Source organism: Gossypium arboreum, unplaced genomic scaffold (assembly GCF_025698485.1).
Source record: "Gossypium arboreum isolate Shixiya-1 unplaced genomic scaffold, ASM2569848v2 Contig00185, whole genome shotgun sequence".
In the NCBI taxonomy this organism is placed as follows: Eukaryota; Viridiplantae; Streptophyta; class Magnoliopsida; order Malvales; family Malvaceae; genus Gossypium; species Gossypium arboreum.
In genome coordinates, this window is record NW_026440307.1 from 95,303 (window position 1) to 112,356 (window position 17,054).

General features: G+C 31.0%; 1 long non-coding RNA gene across 1 annotated transcript; it reads right to left on the reverse strand.

Moving 5' to 3' along the window:
• Positions 1-7,140: 7,140 nt before the first annotated feature.
• Positions 7,141-10,301, reverse strand: LOC128288276 (uncharacterized). Its single transcript, XR_008278708.1, has 2 exons — positions 10,190-10,301; positions 7,141-7,391 (listed from the first exon to the last, which is right to left on the reverse strand). It is a non-coding gene; the product is annotated as an uncharacterized LOC128288276 (long non-coding RNA).
• Between the last annotated feature and the right edge of the window lie 6,753 nt (positions 10,302-17,054).

A 17,054-nucleotide genomic window follows, 5' to 3' on the forward strand; every position in this document is an offset into this window, starting at 1 on the left:
CCAAAATTTTTATGCACCTTTATAAACATTCTATATCACATAAAATAACTTAAAAATAATTTTATCCTACCTTAGAATAGTGGTTCCGAAACCACTGTTCCGGCTAAGCCCAAATTCAAGCTGTTACAGGTTTTGATTTGAACTCTGGTCAGCCGATGTTCAACGCTTGGAACACTTATAAAGGTTAACATCAAGTTCTAGCAATTTGCAATAAACAAGTGATTTTGGTTGTTTCGACAACTATACAAGAATGGATGATGTACACCCTACGAACTCTACCGGTGAGGGGAAATCCAACCCTAGAGATGCTGGTGGAGTTGAAAATGAAAAAGGCACTAAATCTGATGCTGATCCAATCTAGGAGCTCGAAGAAGATGGTTTAGAAATTGCATTATTTGGTTCCAACTAAACTAGAAGATGGAGGTTCAGACGATGAATGTCTGGGCGAAGATGCTAAAGAAGGTTTGGGCCAAGATGTCAAAGAAGATTCGTGGGTTAGAGGGCAGGGCTTACTCACCTCTAAACCACATGCATTATGTGGACCTTTTAGCAAAAAGTGGTTGGAGTTTGAATAACTTCCACACAAAAGATAGGACCATGCGATTTTTTCGTTGGATTAGGGTGATTTAGAAGTGGGGAAGGAGTTTTCCTCTAAAGATGATTTTGTCACTGCAGTGAATTGGTACAACACAAAGAATAGGCTAAAATTTAACGTTGTTAAATCTCGATCTGACAAATTTGACATGAAATATGGAATGCGAGACAAGTAATGGAGCAGATGCATGCAACCATCGATTTTAATTTTCTACGGTTGTCTAGCCCGACACATCTCTCAATACAATGTCGCCAACACGACTGACCCCTAACTAAGTTCATCCGCTTCTCTAAAGTTGACAAGTTTTAGCAACCACTTTAAATGGATAAGATTTCGTGATTTATTGGACATCAGGAGACCCCCAATAATCATAAGGATGTATGCCCGAGCGTGTTGTTCTTTTTCAACTTCACTCGATTCCACATCGAGCCCACCAAAATTTCATTTCATCCAATTCATATCTATCCAAGCTCTAGAAATTGTGTTTGAAACCTTCCCCAAAAGTTGCTTGCATACATCTCTCCAATCGACTACGACAATTGACCCAGTCACTATTGCCCCATCCACCGATAACCCGAGCTGTAACTGCACGTCCTCGAATGTGATAGTACACTTGCTGAATGAAAGATGAAATTTGTGTGTCTCGGGTTTCACCTTTCCATCAACACGTTTACAAGTGTAGCGTCCAATTTACACCCCTTACCAATACGGGCCACGTGCAAAAATCTCGCATCTCGTATGTATGGTTTGATTAAAGACGATGGAGGAGCAGGTAGATTCTGAATATACGTTTCTGAAATTTGATCTTCTCACTATATATAAAAAAACATACAAAATATTAAATTTCAATATAACAAGAAAATATTTAAATTAAATTAGATAAAATATACTAATAAAATTTCTTACCATTTGTAAATGATCGACCAAAATGTGCTTGTCATCCAAACGAATTAGAGATTTTTCTATTACTAATTTCAATAAATACGAAATAAGTTGCAATAAAAAAATTAATGTAAAAGCAGTAATACAATTTTAATAAATAAAAAAAAGAGAGTTGAGAGAGGAATAAAAAATGAGTGAGAAATTAAGAAGGAATTTAGAGAAATTTGAGAGAGATTTGAAAGAGGTTTGAGAATGTGAGAGAGAAAGAGATGACTTGAGATTGAATTGAGAAATGAATAGATTTAGGGGTTTAATAGGAAAAAAAGTAGTTTTTGGGTGGGGGGTTAAACAGCTACTGAAATAGCCACCACGGATGGGATAGCCATTATGGAAAATGCTTCTAGCTGGAAGCGTTTTTGTTTTTTCTACCTAATCCCGTATTTTTTCGAAAAACTGACCTAATCCGGTAATTTTATAAAAAAATGGCATTTTTAGGTATTTTACCCTATAGGGTAAGTAGTTTAAAATTTTTAAAGCCTCTTGTTAATAACCTTTTGTTAAGTGTCTTTTTTTTCAAAATAATTTGTTAAATTTTCCTTCTTTTTATTTTAATATTTTATAATTGTTGTACTAGGTTATTCTAATGATTTGTGGTATTTTTTAGTTGAAATAAAAATATCCAAATAATTTTTCTCTAGTTAACTCTCATGAGTTTAAATTATATTAAAATTAATTTTAGGTATCAAATAAAATATGCTACTCTATTTTTAAAAGAATTTTTAATTAATATTATACATTTAAATTTTTATTTTTTACTTACTAATTATTTGATTGAGATTTCTTAAATGATTAATTATGTGTATATTTAATTTTATGTTTTAATATGATTAAATGAACAATTGATCAAGTGGATCGCTTTGATGACCATAGTAATGCTCCGACAACCACGATCACACGTTAGTACAAAATATCCGGTAAGAAAAATCTCAAACACATGAACGAAACTCGAACAAACAAAGAAGAAATAGGACAAGGCTCCAAGGTGTGTGTATCTAGTCACTATCTTTAAGGTTATATTCGCCCCCTTATCTTCGGTATGCAAAAGAGTTTCGAGCAAATTAACCTTGAGGATACAATAAAGCCAATAACTATTTGCATTTTGCACTGACGAGGTGTATAACAATAAACTCAATTTCTACAAAGGATTTCTACATTAATACTTTATAGGGTAATCTAATAATATTAGAAAATGGAGGAAGGAAAGAAAGAATTTTAGAATTTATTGGTGTGATTTCCAAATGAAATTTCATTCCTATTTATAGGAATTTGCATGTCTCTTCATAGAGACATCTTTCAATAGGTGCCTTCTTGAATAAATAAAATAATAATTATTCATTTAATTTTATAACTATTCAAGTAATATTGTTTGAATAGTTACAATTCTTTTCAAAAATCAAATGATATAACTTTTGACTAATGACCAAATGATTTATCATTTGATTAATTACACCCATTCATTTATATTATTTATAGTTTTTAGAATACTATAAATATTTGAAAATGTTCCAACAATCTCCCCTCATTTTCAAAATATTTTCGATTTTGATATTCTTGGAAATCAATTTGCATAAATGAAGGTGTCTTACGATTGAACCTTTACTTAGTGAAAATATGTTAAAGTTAATTGAAATTGCGTGGTAGACTAAGCTTTGAACCAACTATTCCATTTGATTAACCGAACACATCTCACATAATGATTTCAACATCAGTCAATGCATAGTATCTAGGGACACTATTATGGCTACGTGTCTGTGTCCCCTTTTCATGAGTGCTATTAGTGTCAAGCCCTTGAGCTCCTAGAATCGACCACACTTCCACTTACATAGGTAGATCCCGTTAAGAGTGTTCTCGTAATTATAACACTCTAATATATTTATGTTATGGGTCAATTAAGAGTACATTACTCATCCTTCCCTTATCATTATGGGTACCTAGCACTTTAATCCTAGGATGGATTTATTTATAGTGTTAATAGTCACATACTAATGATGTACTTTTTCTCAATGAACTCAAGACTTGACGTTATGCCAAGCGTTGAGTTGAGTTTCCATCATGGGTGACTCTAATTAATGGGTTTGAGTCCCATCCCTTTTGAGGTCCTTTTTACTACATCTCTAGAAAGACTTTTTGTCAAAGGATCCGCCAAATTTTCACTTGACCTCACATAATTAATAGTGATCACTTCATCAGAGATTAATTGTCGGACATAGCTATGTCTTAATCAAATGTGTCTAGACTTTCCATTATACACTTGGCTATATGTCTTTGCTAGAGTAGTCTCACTATCACAATAGATAGAAATAGGTGACCATTCTGTTTCTTTAGATGCAGCGGTTAATGCAATAAATTCTGCTGCCATGGTGGAATCAATAACACATGTTTGTTTCTTGGAACCCCAAGAAATGGCTCATCCACCAAGAATGAAGATCCATCCACTAATAGATGCTTGATCTTCTAAACTTGTAATCCAACTAGCATCCGAATACCCTTTTAAAATTGAAGGATATCCATTATAATACAATCCATAGTTAATAATTTTATTTAAGTACCTAAGTACTCTATTTAAGGCTTGCCAATGCAAACTACTTGGATTACTTGTGTACCTATTCAATTTTCCAACATCATATGCAATATCTGGCCTTGTACAAGTCATTATGTACATAAGATAACCAACTAGACTTGCATATTTCAATTGATCAATTTTCCTACCAGTATTAGAAACTAATTTTATTTGAGGACCCATGGCTGTAGATGTTGGTATACAATTGAAAAGATCAAACTTTTTAAACACCTTTTCAATGTTATATGATTGCAATAAAGTTATAGTGCTTTCATCTCAGGTTATTTTAATCTCAAGAATAAAATTTGCTACACCCGTATCTTTCATAGCAAAGTTGTTTGACAATAATTTCTTTGTGTTTTCTATTTGTTCCAAATCCATGCAAAAAATAAGCATGTCATCTACATATAAGCAAATTATGACACCTTTTTCATTTTCAAAATTTCTATATATGCGCTTGTCAGATGTATTTATTTTATAACCATTAGCTAAAACAACCTTGTCAAACTTTTTGTGACATTGCTTTGGTGCTTGTTTAAGTCCATATAGAGATTTAACAAGCTTACATACCTTATGCTCCTATCCTGGAACAACAAATCCTTTCAGTTGTTCCATGTACATTTCCTCTTCCAATTCACCATTTAAAAATGTAGTTTTAACATCCATTTGGTGAACAACCAAATTATATACTGAGGTAACTGAGATTAAAAGTCTAATTGTAGAAATTCTTGCTACTGGAGCATATGTATCAAAGTAATCAATACCTTATTTATGTGTAGAACCTTTGGCTACCAATCTTGCTTTAAATTTATCAATGGTTCCATCGAACTTCATTTTCCTTTTGAAGATCTATTTACAACCTATTGGTTTGGAACCCGGTGGAAGATCAACTAAGATCCAAGTTTGACTTCCTATTCTTGAATCCATCTCATTATTTATTGCTTCTTTCCAAAAAGTAGAGTCTTGAGATTTCATTGCCTCTTCAAATGTAATAAGATCAGATTCTATATTATAATAATAAGATATCTTATTGCATATACTTTCAACTTTTCCTTATATAAGAAACATAATAAAATCTGGTCCAAAATCTTTGACCTTTTAATCCTTTTACTTCTTTTTAATTCTTGACAAGATTCATCATTATTATCAATTTGTTCCAATGGATTCTCATTCTCATTTGAAAAATGAATCAATTGTTGTGGTTGTAATTGTCTTGAAATAGAATTAAATCTATTTTCATAAAAAAATATCATCTTTTGATTCAATAACAGTATTAATTGAAATTGAGTCATTTGGTTCAATTGCCATTAACCTATATGCCTTGCTATTATGTGCATATCCTATAAATATGCATTCAATTCCTCTTTCACCTAACTTTTTATGTGTAGGTGTTGGAACTTTGACAATAGCTCTATAGCCCCAAACCATCAAATAATTAAGTTTTGGTTTCCTTTTCTTCTATTGTTCATAAGGGTTATTTTAGCTTCGTTATTAGGAACTCTATTCAATATATGACAAGCTATTAGAACAACTTCTTCCCAAAAACCTTGTCCAAGACCTGAATATGATAACATTGAATTTACCATTTCAGTCAAGACTATATTTTCCCTTTCAGCTACACTGTTTTGTTCTGGTGTGTAAGGGGATGAAACTTGATGGACAATTCTAGTGGATTCAAAATAACTTGGATTTTAGTATTATCCACCTCTATCCAATCTGAAGCACTTGATAAATTATTCACACTAAAGTCCAACTTTGGATTTATAAACTTTAAATTTATCAAACGCTTCATTTTTTTAACGCAATAAATATACAAAATAATATCTGGAACAATCATCAATAAAAGTAACAAAATATTTCTTTCCACCTAATGTAGGAGTATTCTGCATATCACATAAATCACTATGTATCAAGTCAAGCAATTTTGTTTTCCTTTTAATCTTAGGGAAAGGGTTTCTTGTAATTTTAGTCAACATATATGTATTGCATTTTTCAAAATTATTTATTAAAAACAGGAATTAAATCTAACTTATGCATGTCATTCAATTTTCTATAATTCAAGTGACCTAATCTATAATGCCATAAATAAGAAGATTCAACCAATAAGCAAAAATAATATTTTTGTTCTTATTAATAATATTGAGTTTGAACATGCTCTCATACATATATCCTTTCCCTACAAAAATTCCTCCCTTAGACAAAATAAACTTATCTGTCTCAAAAACAAGTTTGAAACCAAACTTATTCAACAGACTTCTAGACACTAAATTCTCCCTAACTTATGGTACATAAAGTACATCTTTTAAGGTTAAAACCTTTCCAGAAATGAATTTTAGTTCAATAGATCCTTTACCTTTGATTGTTATGGTGGAAGAATTTCCTATGTATAAGACATTGTCATTTTCACATTGTGTGAACTTTTTGAACATGCTTTTGTCTTTGCACACATGTTTGGTTGCTCTAGTGTCAATCTCTATGCATTATCATCGTGTGCCATATTAATTTTAGATATCATTGCAACGAACTTTTCATTATTATCAGGCTTAGAAGATGATCTCTTCTTTAAAAATCGACATTCATTCTTGAAATGTCTCGGCTTACCATAATGATAGCATGAGCCCTTTTGTTTCTTTTTGAACTTAAGTGCTCTATCAGTCTGTTTGAACTTTCTCTTGAATGGTTTAGTAGTCTATACTTCCTCCATAACATGCACTTTGGCTTTTTTAGAATTTTGGTTCTAATCTTGCTTTCAATATCGTTCTTCAGTACGAAGATGGTTTGCTAAAGCCTCAAGAGATATTTTCTCTTTCTTATGTTTTACACTTCTTTTAAAGTCTTTCCAAGATGGAGGAAGTTTGTCTATTATGGATGATACAACAATAATTTCATCCATTTTCATAACATATTACTTAAATTGATTCAAGATTTTTTCAATATCATGGAATTGTTCCATTGTAACACCCCTATCCCGTAGCCGTAGCCGGAATAGGACGAGACGTTACCAGAAATTAGGAATCGGATCAGAACAGTAAAATTTTGAGCCTTTTCTTAAATAAAAGATCATTTATATATATAACTAATAGATACAAACAAAGATCGAATTTAAAACTTATAAAAGTAAACTTCTATAAGATGCCATATTCGCATGGCTTATATACAATAGTCAAAATATCATTCTACTTATAGTCTAACCTATACATGCCATAAGCTAAGTCCAAAACACATGATAACCACAATAGTAGATAGTGTGACGAAGTGCTGACGATCCCCGTGCTAATAGTAAGAGTCAACGATCTACAAAAATAAACAGAGAAACATAACATTCAAAGTAAGCTTTCATAAGCTTAGTAAGTCTTAAGCAATTTAAACAGTTGAACTTAAAACAAACCAAATGTTCAAATCACATAACACTTTCGAGTACAATACTATTTGGCCGATTATGCACAAACACATATCATTTTACTCCGTTTATACTCAAACTCATATAAACATAGTATTTACAAGCTTAGGATTAACTTTAATTCTTTCAAATTTCACTAGTGTATCATTTCTTACCCACACTTACTTTCAACATTCATAGTTAAATGGCATATCGAAAACTATCTTGTAACTTTGCATAATAACTGAATGCACACATATACAAATATACATATGAATTTACCACATCTTTTCATATGCTTCTCATTACACATTCTTTATTCTCGCCGATCAATCTCACATAAATAATATATATTCTTGTCGATTAATCTCACATAAATAATATATATATCACATACGAATCACTTAATGTGTAATACGAGTTCAATTTATCATCTTAGCATAGGATCTCGTAGTCATATGCTTTATCGAATTCACTAGCATTTGGCCTGCGAGGTATAAAACCCGAACATAACACCAGCACAAAGCCTACGAGACTTTAAACCCGGATACAATCTCAGCACAATTTATTTTATATACTTTTTTACTAACTTTGGCCTCATCAAATATCTAATAATACCCACATTTGATAATTGGTCATTCGGCCACATTATATACACATAAACATATGTACATTTCACACTTGCCCATTCGGCTACACCACATACACAAGCACATATATAAGATAATGCTTTTATCATTACTTGCTAATACATCATATACTTTGCTTTCATTTAAATAACCACTCAGCCATATTACATTTCTAAGTAACCATTCGGCCTCACTATACAAATAAGATAGCACACATTTTCATAAAGGCCCTTTAGATAACTTGCACACATTTAATATTAGCCATTTCGGCCTCACCACGTATACATATCTTGTACATCAATTTCATCATATCAAAACCACTTATATATCATTTCCTAACATCACAATTCAAAATTCACATATGGTTCTAATCAATATCTTATAAGCAACTCAAACAGTTTTATCAATGTTTACAACATATTCTTAAGTTTACGACAAGCTGTCTTCTTGCACAATAGTCACTAAATTATTTATATCTGGAGCTACGAAACTCCGAATTAAGTTCCATAAATTTTCCATGAAATTAGACTCATTTATATTTCTTCCATAAAATTTTCAAAATTTTTTGGTCAAGCCATTTAGTACAGTTTATTAGTTAAAATATTCCATGTTTCAGGGTATGACTACTCTGACCCCTATACACTACGAACTGAATTTATCCCTGTACAGAATTCCAATGACCATGCCGTTTGTTTCCCGTAAAAATAGACTCAATAAGGAATCCATGCATGTAAGGTATGACTCTTAATAATTTTTTTACAATTTATGGTGAATTTATAAAATCAGAACAGGGGATCTCGAATTCATTCAGACCCTATTTTACAAGAATTCAAATATCACACAATATAGAATTCTTTTTCTTCCCCTGTTTCTTTCATGTGAAAATAGACTCATTAAGATTTAATCCCATATTTTATTCTGCCTCAAACTCATTTTCCACTATTTTTAGTGTATTTTCAAATTTACACTACTGCAGTAACTCAAATCTGTCAAGGCTAAGTTATTCATGATCATTGTTCAAAAAATTAATACAACATCATTTCATCCATCATGGTAAGAACACATATTATGCATCATAGATCATCACATATCAAGGCATTCTCATAGGCTTAGTATACATACTTGCACAACTCGTAACATAACTCAAGTGCATACTCACCAATGACTTACCTCATTGGAACCATCATCAACTCTTTCCTTGGATTACCCGTTGAACACTTGGAATACTAATTGGATACTCGGAAAAGCCTTTGCACATAAGTGCCTCAATTGTAGCTAAAGCTACCTCATATCTCATGACATTTCAATGCTCACTCTCGAGCTAGTCATCTAGACTCATAATTCCTAGTGACATGTCACTCGTATACTATTCTATTCCAAATGTTCAAACGGGATTTTTCCTCGTCTATTAAGGCTTTGTCTTATCATATTTCTATTAATCACATACACATTAATATTTGTACAATTCATGTAATGATAACATTTAAATACATGTATAACATGGTATTGTTTACATACGAACTTACCTCAATACCACAAAGGTAAAAAAAAGACGTAATTATCCCTAAATCGATTTCTTTCCGTTCTAGGTCCAAATCCCGATTTTCATCATCTAAAAGATCACATTCAACTTATTAAAACAATGTACTGATCAAATTAGTCCATTGACACACTTGGGCTATTTTTATAATTTTGCCCCTATATTTTACCAAAATTACCAAATTACCCCTAGGCTCGTAAAATAAATTTTATCACATTTCTTTACTCCTTGAGTCTAGATGAACCATTTTCATAACTATAGCAACTCATAATTTCAACTATTTCACACATTTACAACTCATTTTACAACTTAGTAATATAGCCCTTTTTAAGGTGTTTTCATGCAATTTCTTTCACAAAAGTTGTTTATTAGACAACTAGAACTCATAATCTTCCATAAAAACACAACAAACAACAAATTTACTCTCATGGCAAAACCCTAGACTCTCTCATCATTTTGCACAATAGTCCCCTCTTATGAAAGCTCATGATTTAGGGGTTACAAAAATGTAAAAATCTTCAAGAAAGACATTAAAATCACTTACTTGCTAAGCCTCAAAGTTGCTGAAAATATGAAGCTTTCAAAACCCATTTCTTGGCTGGAAAAATCGGTGGAGAGAAGATGAAAAAGGGATGATATCATCCTATTTTTGTTTTATTACCTATTTGGTCAAAAGTCACCTAATATCCCATAAATTTTGGCTATTTTTTAAAATTTTTGTCTCCCCTTGGCCGGCCACACACTTAAAAAGGGTACAATTGCCCTTTAAAGGCCTTCAATTTTAGTTCTCTAGTCTATTAACACCTTTAGGCACTAAAATACAACTTTTACCTTTTACGCGATTTAGTCTTTTTTCGAAATTAGACTAGAAATCGCTAAAATTAACTTACCAAAATTTACATGCACTTATAAAATTATATTATAACACATAAAATAATACTAAAATAATTTTCTCTGGCCTCGGAATAGTGGTCCCGAAACCACTGTTCCGACTAGGCCCAAAATCGGGCTGTTACATCCATAATAGAACGACCATCAACCATTTGATAATTATTAAAATGACTGACAAGAAATTTCTTACTTGTAGCATCTTCAGTCAAGTATCTTGTCTCCAATTTGTCCCATAATTCTTTAGCAATGACCTCGTTTTGGTAGGTGTTGAACAAACCATTGGATAAACCATTCAATATGTGACCCATGCACATGTAATTAGCATTGCCCCATTTTTGCCCTTCTCGGGTTGCAGCAACAAATTCATTTTCATTCTCTTCAGGTCTTAGAGTATCCAAAACATAGGAAATCTTCAAAGTTGATAATAAGAAGTGTATCTTTCTATGTCATCGTAGGAAATTGCCACCATCAAACCGATCAAGTTTAACAAAGTTGGAAGCCAACTCCCTTAATGTTCGACTTTCATGTGTTGTGATAGTTGTCATGAATTATAATCTTAAAATTGTTAGTACAAAATCTGCAGTGAGAAAAATCTCGAATACATGACAAAACTCGAACAGAAAAAGAAGAAATAAGATAAGGCTCCAAGGCGTGTATCAAGCCACTACCTTTAAGGTTATATTCACCCCCACCTATCTTCAGTGTGCAAAAGAGTTCAAGCAAATTAATCTCGAGGATACAATGAAGTCAATAACTATTTGTATTTTGTACTTGAGTAATTTATAACAAGAAACTCAATTTCTACAAAGGATTTCTGTAGTAATACTTTATATAATAATCTAATAATATTAGGAAATGGAGGAAGGAAAGAAAGAATTTTAGAATTTGTTGGTATGATTTCCAAATGAAATTTCATTCTTATTTATAGGAATTTTCATGTCTCTTCATAGAGACATCTTTCAATAGGTGTCTTTATGAATAAATAAAATAATAATTATTCATTTAATTTTATAACTATTCAAGTAATATTCTTTGAATAGTTATAATTCTTTTCAAAATCAAATTATATAACTTTTGACCAACGACCAAAAGATTTATCTTTTGATTAATTACACCTATTCATTTATAGTTATTGTGATACTATAAATAATTGAAAATGTTTCAACAAACGCTCCAGATCCGACCGAATTTTCAGACCGATTTTTGAGTATTACAAAAATGTTGTTATATATATATAGATATGGTCATTATGAAACTGAAACTCATGTTTTATGAATCATGAAATGAATGCCAACACTATTTTAAATGTTTATTTAATCTTTTGAACAAGATCCAGACCTCAATTTGAAAAGTAAGTATATTAACAATTTTCATATTTTCTTACTAAGCATTATGTTTAACGCTTTGTTGTCTTTGAGCATATATTTTCTGAATTGGAGCTCGATTCATCCATTGGATCGCCATCATACACCATTGCAATCATCAGAAAGTATGAAACAACAGTATTTGTATTTCTACTCCTAGTGGCAAGTACTAGAAAAACTTAGGGATGCATATATGTTTGTTTCATATTACTATAAATTTGTAGTGGATGCGATGCCAAAATTTATTTTGAATACCATGGTAAGCATTTAGTGAAAGATGTCTTAATATTTATGTTGGTTACATGCAAGCATATAGTTTGGTTTACTTTGAACAAGATTTTAGTATTTTAGATTAATTTTATCTATTTTCTATAATTTTTATAAAAATATTTTATTCGTTATTTACTTAAACAAAGTTAGAGATTTTATACAAAAATATTGTAGTAGCACCTTTTGTCTGTACCAGTAATCGAGAAAGATGAAGTTGTTATCGAGAATTTTACTATAGTCAAAGATTAAAATAAGAATTCACTATTGTAGAAACCAAAGTGAGAATTTCACTATAAGTCAAAGGATGAACAAATGAGGTTTTTTTTAATGGCAATGGTCAATGTGCTAGTGAAAAAAAAAAAAAAAGAATGAGAGTTTCACTCTAATACAAGGGACAAAATAAATATTAATTTTTTTAATAGAATGTATCTATACTATATATTAAAGGGCTAAGTTGGTATCACTTCTCAACTGAATTCCAACTCAATTAAAAATTACCAAAAACTTCTTTCTTCTATGAAGTAAGAAATATTATTTTGAGAGCGTTTATTATTTTTATTATTATATAAATTTAGAAAATAGAAACACATAATAAGAACAATTAAATTTAAATCTAAATCATCGTAAATTTTATAATTTTAACTTTATCATTCCACTAAAGTTACATTTGATTTTTATATCAATATTTTATGTTTTTATTAAATTATTTTTAATGGTGATTGTTATTGTTAAATTGCTATTTTATTAATTGAATAATTTTCAAAAGTCATTTCTAAATTTACTACTTTAGTAACTAATTAAATGCTCAGTAAAATTTGTTGGAAATTCTTAGATATAGTCAGCATGTCGAGAGTATAGGGTTTCTATCATTATTTATTGATCATTGTATAGACTACCTTGAGCGTTCTGGAGTATTGTCATTGTTGCAATTTGCGTATTTGGTGTAATGGTTGGTTATTGATTAAGTTGTGTTTATCGCGCAATGGAGTATTGTCATTGTTAGTGCTTGTGTCGTTTTCATTGATCACTTGATATTCGGTTGAACACTCGTGTGTTTGAATGTCTTTCCATCTTGTGTTAAATGAACAAATTTACTAAATGAATTTGAACACTGAATCAAAAAGCTATTTATTGACTCTCTTGATAATGTTTTTGTTTTATTTTAGATGTTATTTATAATTGATTATTGATTGCAAAGTATCTTTGAAAATTTTTATTGTATGTGACTTTCACTCCTAAAATTATTGCATAAATATATATACATACATATATATATATATATATATATGTTTCACTCCTAAAATTTCTATTGAATGTGACTTTCTATTGAATGCTTTTATTTTAGTTATATGCATTTGTAGTTTAAAATGTATTAGATCATTATTGAGATGTAAAAAGTTTAGAGCTCGAGTTTTTGATTTCGTGCATAGGTAAAAGATTGTTCTTGAGTTTATGATCGAGTAGCATTGCCAAAGAATCTCCACAATCCATTTTTCCTAAATATGTTTCTGCTTAATTTTTAGCCTTGGCATGTACTTAGTGTTTGTTTTTTTGGTCAATTTTGGTTTCTTAGACTTTTTAATTTGTACTGTTTGGTTATTTAATTGAGATTTGTTAAATGATTCATTATGTTTTTGTTTAATTTTATGTTTTAATATGATTAAATGAACAATTGATTGAGTGGATCGCTCTGGCGACCACAGTGATGCTCCAGCAACCATAGTGATGCTCCAGATTCAACCGAACTTTCGAACTAATTTTTGGGTATTATAAAAACACTCTTATATGAAAGTGAAACTGAATTATGTTTTATGAATCATGAAATGAATTCCAACACTGTTTTAAATGCTTATTCATGTTAGAATTTTAAATAATATCTAATATAAAGTTAGAACTATAAGCCAGGATCTATCATGTCAAATCATCAAGAATAAAACTAGATGTTGAAGCGTATTTGAATCAATGAATTTCTTAAAGTTTTTCCTTGATCTTCCAAATTAGCACACTTTCAGAGAATATTTACTCTATCTTTCCTAAGGATAGGATATTAGAAAAGTTATCTTGTGTGCAATTTGGGACCATAACCCTAATATATATAACTTTGACACAGTAGCCCTAATTCCTAATCAGCCAATCATTAATTAGAAATTGATTAGAACTTAATTAGTAAAGTATCTACACATATTTGACTCATACTTTATTTAATAATTAAAGCCCAATAAAACTTTAACCAAATTAGAGCACTTTTAATTTGGGCTAACCTATCATGATAGTAAATAATAACATGTAATTACCCTTCTTATATATGTAATGTCTATATTTTTCAACAATCTCCCACTTAGACCACATATATATACTAATTACTCTATAATAACATGTCATTATATAACCTTATGAGTTTAAAAATTTTACTATCATATTCAAAAGGTATTCTGAACAATATTGTCCATTAATTATAACCAATGCGACTTTCGTTACATATATCATAACTAAATCCATCCTTAATCACGTATATTAACACAACCAAATGACATAGATCAAGTATGGATGTGTAGCATGGAAATTACATGCAGTATGATCTAAACATGTCTATTTCCAACTGGTCCTTCTTAAACTTTAGTGAGATCAAACCTTACAAAAATCTGAGTGTGAATAAACCAAATACTTTATTTTTGCAAAAAATAAACTTAATACCCATAAACTGAAATAACTAAAAATGTGTATATAACAAAAAAAGCATTTAAAAGTACAAACTCCCACTAAAACCAAATATCCTTAAATGACATTACACCCATATGAGCATTGTGCTCTTATAAAACCTTAGGTGTAGTCCCTTAGTAAGCGGATCTACAATCATGGAGCTTCCCCTAATATGCTTTATAGGCACCTAACCACTCTGAACTTTTACTTTAACAACCAGGAACTTAAAGTCTATGTGTTTTGACTTTGATGTGCTCCTGTTGCTCTTAGAACAAAAGACTTCAATTTGTTTTCACGATTTGCACCTTAGTGACAAATTCTTGTATCCATATTCTATCAAAATCGGAGTCTGTATGCCTGATGATCTCTAACTGATTAGACCTCCAATATGTAATCATGTAATCTTTTTCTCTCTGAAAATACCTTAAAGCCCTCTTGGATGTTATCCAATGGTCCAAACCAGGTTTGTTTAAAATATCTGCCTAACATCCAATAGTGTACACAATATTCCAATATATACAAACCTTAACATATATTAGGCTTCCCATTGCTAAAATGTAAAAAATCTTATGCATTTTTGTAATCTCAAAATCATTCTTAAGGTATTGATTGAGACTAGACTTATTATTGACAAGCATTATGTCATTAACATATAAACCAAATATAGAACCTTACTCCCACTAAACTTATAATATATACAATTATTGAAAAAATTCATCTCTAAACCGAATGAGATAATCATTTGGTAAAATTTGTAATACTATTGATGAGAAGTATGTAACAGCCCGTACCCGAGACCGTTACCGGAGTCGAACACGAGGTGCTAACCGACTAATTCATTTACTCTCACAGTCCAATAAAAAAATTTTCCAGACAAGCTGGTTACTGCATCACTGTCGCCTTAAAAATCATATCTTGAGTTTCAAAACTCGAAAATCAGTTTCGTAATTTTTCCCTGAAACTAGACTCATATGTCCATCTACATATTTTTTTATAGAATTTTTGGTAGGGCCAATTAGTACAGTTTATTAGTTAAAGTCCCCCCTATTCCAGGGTTTGACTACACTGACCTTCATGCATTACGAATCGGATATCTCCCTGCACAGGGATTCAATACTGATGCCGTTTGTTTCTATAGAAACTAGACTCAAAGAGGAATCTATACATATATGGAATGACTCCTAATTATCTCTGGTTAATTTACAATGAATTTCCAAAGTCAGATCAGGGGATCCAGAAACCGTTCTGGCCCTGTCTCACGAAAACTTTAACATCTCATAATATAATGTTCATATGAATGTTTCGTTACTTTCCTATGAAAATAGATTCATCAAGGTTAGATTACATAATTTATTCTCTATTTAATTCCATTCCTACTATTTTTAAAGATTTTTCACATCCACATCACTGCTGCTGCCAGCATTTATTTTTTTAGGTAAACTTTACCTATTTCATGATCCTCCATGGATCAACTAGAGTTTGTCATACATATACCAAAAGTGATCATGAATAACCATTCCCATGACTAACCGTTACCAACATTTCCATACCTCTCGATGGACGACATACAAAATGATTACAATGCTATGATCAAAGTATACTTAAAGCCATTTTCGCATGGCTTATATACATTAACCAAAATATCCTCCCGCTACTAGTCTATTCTATACATGCCATAAGATTTTCCAAAATGTAGCAGTACCAAACAGTGGGTAGTGATAGTGTGACTAGTTGCTGACGATCCCCGAGCCTGTAGCTTCCAATGAGATCTATAAAACAGAGGAAACAAAGTAAACTGGGTAAGCATTACAATGCTTAGTAAGTTTTAAGCAGTGTCAACAAATAACAACCAAATTATAACATAGTTGTTCGTATTTTTATTTCACTCTTCTTTCGGGCATACTATCCCCTTTTTCCGAATATGCACATCTCATCATATACAATAGGCAGATAAACTCTCACATAAAAGTGAGCTCATGTGACATAGATATATCATATGATTTCACATAACCTCTCACACTAAACCGATGTCACATAATCATAGGAATAGTCCCATAGATTGCTCTCGTGTGCATTATATATAAACTTGGAGTACATACCTGTTTAACCTTTCGCATTGCGTATATTTATAAGCAATTCTTATTACGAAGTCTTGCTCGGACATAATCTCCACACGTAGTCATC